We start from the raw sequence: 2951 nt of genomic DNA, 5'->3' as shown, positions 1-2951 counted from the left end.
TTAAATAGTGTGCCTCAGTGACTGAAGAAATCAAGAATTCATCACACATATTCACAAAGATAAGCAAAGTATGTGTGTGCATGCTGAGTCTCTTCAGTCGTGTCCGACTCTCTGTGACTGTATGGACTGTAGCCTACCAGGGTCCTCGTCCATGGGATTCTCCAGGCAAGAATACTGGAGTGGGTTGCCAAGCCCTCCTCCAGGGGATCTTCCCAACCCAGGGATCGAACTCGCATCACTTACGTCTCCTACTTTGGCAGGCAAGTTCTTTACCACAAGTGCCACCTGGCAAGCCCCAAGCAAAGTATGTACACACACATATTTTATGAAAAATTTCCAAATAATGATGCCAGTTTTGCAGCCTATTGATGGATCTCTAGCAACTAACATAACGGGACCCTTTATTTTGTTAACAGTAGTTTTCCATACAGCATTTAGAATTACTACTACCATTCTCAAACAGACCAAAAACTACTGAAAATCAAAGGTTAAAACAAAAAGACAAGTACTATAAATAGTATTGTAGAAGCTGAGCCAGAAGCTCAGCCAGTTTCCGACTTTACAGATTTGAACAAGAGTGCTAACTTATCTCTTCAGCAGACATGTGAAATTGTAAAGGCCTTGGCAAGACACTGCCATAACCCCACCCGAGGGCTCTAATCCGAAGCAGCCGGTCATGCCTGGAACATTAATACCGCATTGGATCAGAAGTTGTCTTGATGAGGAAAGGCTTAGGACTGATCCACCAGAAGGTAACAAGTGGATCTGATTTGGTTCCGGAGGCAAACAGACCACTGCAAGGGGACACCTTCGGGACAACAGGGAAAAGAGGAGCAGACTGGATGGATGCTGTGAAGGGACGGTCACTGCTCCAGACAGGAGAGTTACACAGTGGTCACAGGTCAACTATACAGTGAGAAAAGGCCCCAGAGGGCCTTATTTCTTAAAGATGCACACAGAACTATTCAGCGGTAAAGTGCCTAATGTTTAGCCTAGACACATAAAACAAGACGAAGCAATTATGGCAAGATGTTAAGAACTGTTTGATCTATATGATGGCTCCATGGGGGGCTGTAATATTATTCCCTAGTTTAAGAATACTGCAACTTTCCATGATAAAAAACATTTAAAATGAAACAAAGAGAAAATTCTGAATGCTCATAGAAGAGAGACATCGCCAAGAATTTCTGCCACCCCCTGGGACGGGAACGCCCCCTGCTCCCTGCCACCCCCGCAAACACAGAAGCTCACAGGCAGGCTCCAGCGCAGCGCTGACTTCTTAGCAAAGGACAGTGTCGAAACTTGATGGCTGGGACCAAATCACCCCGTCCTCCTGACTTTGCGTTATTCCTGGTAAAACATTTAAGGAAAAGAATGTCTACTGAGAACAAGTCACATTTTCAAAGCCAGCTAAAAACTGAGGCCATACTGGTTATTAGTCATTTGTGTTAGTAGTTAACCTACCTGCCTCCACCTCAGAGCTTTTGCTAATAGGATGAAATAGAAAAGGGTCAGGGAATTCCCTGGTGGTCCAATGTTTAAGACACTGCACTTTCACTGCTGAGGGCACAGGTTCAATCCCTGGTCAGGGAACTAGGATCCTGCAAGCTATGTGCACAAACTTAAATTAAATAAATAAATAAATACCTAACTAATTTGCCTAGGATCACAATCCCATTCTCTTGTTTAGCCACGTGGCACATTGGGTTTTGTACACTGATTAATTTCCATTGTCTCCAAAAGACAATCTTTGCCTCACTTTTTAGAATCCCTTTTTCATGATGGGATAAGAGATCAAATATCACAGTGCATAAGATTATGGCCTCACATCATGCTCTCATCCTACGAAGTCCTCTTTCTATGATATCAATACTTTCAAATCCTCATTCCCAGAAAGTGAGCAAAGGACTCTAAAGTCAAGTGCTCCTCCACTCATCCAAGAAATAGTTCTTTATCTTCAACTCTGGGCATGTTTGTACTTTAGGGTCCTTTACACAGAGAGGGAGAAAATTTTGGCTTTACCCTATAAAATATGTGTCTCCTTAGATATCAGACAAGCATCATCCTTTCCAATCACATATACAATTGTTTACTGGGTATGGTGTTTCAGTTTTGTAAAATGAAGAATTCTGGAGAAGGTACTGGTGGTGATAGCTATATGACACTATGAATGTTTAGAATACACTGTATGGTATGTGTTCTCAGTCAGTCATGTCCACCTTTTTTGACACCATGGACTATATCCTGCCAGGCTCCTCTGTCCTTGGAATTTTCCAGGAAAGAGAACTGGGGTGGGTCACCAGTTCGTTCTCCAGGGAATCTTCCCGACCCAGGGAATGCATCTCCTGCGTTGGCAGTCAGATTCTTTACCACTGAGCTATCTGTTGTGTATCTTAACCACAATTGAAAAAAAAAGAAAACAAAACAAAACCAGACGTACAGAATTAATAGATATCTACTTTAGAGTGTTAAAAGGAACCGATAAATACAAAATGTATGTGCCTGCTCCAGACCCTGAAAATAGAGGCAAAATATATGTCCCATGTCTTCTAGATCTCTACCACGTATATAGATGTACCATGTCTTCTAGATCTGTTCTAGACACTTCTGCCATTCTAGAAATGTTAGATTTATTTTCCACAGTGCTTACAATGTGCTCTTGATTATAATGAATAGCACAAATAAAATACACCCAACTTAACATCAAAGTACTTGATTCAGTACACAAGAACTTCCTTAAAAAATTCACATTTCCATGTGAGCAATTAAATAGGAATATATTTCTTCTGACAAACAATTTTAACCAGAAACTGATGATAGTGGTGTCCCACCCAGAACCAAACTAGGAGGATAGGGCACAGAATTTTGCATCCTGATTTTCCTCATGGTATGAGTAGAGGAAAATCATTCCCTTACTGGACCAAGGCCTGTTCATTCACCTCCTAAACAGC

This window comes from Cervus elaphus, chromosome 7 (assembly GCF_910594005.1).
Source record: "Cervus elaphus chromosome 7, mCerEla1.1, whole genome shotgun sequence".
Taxonomy (NCBI): domain Eukaryota; kingdom Metazoa; phylum Chordata; class Mammalia; order Artiodactyla; family Cervidae; genus Cervus; species Cervus elaphus.
Note: the sequence above shows the minus strand (reverse complement) of the source record.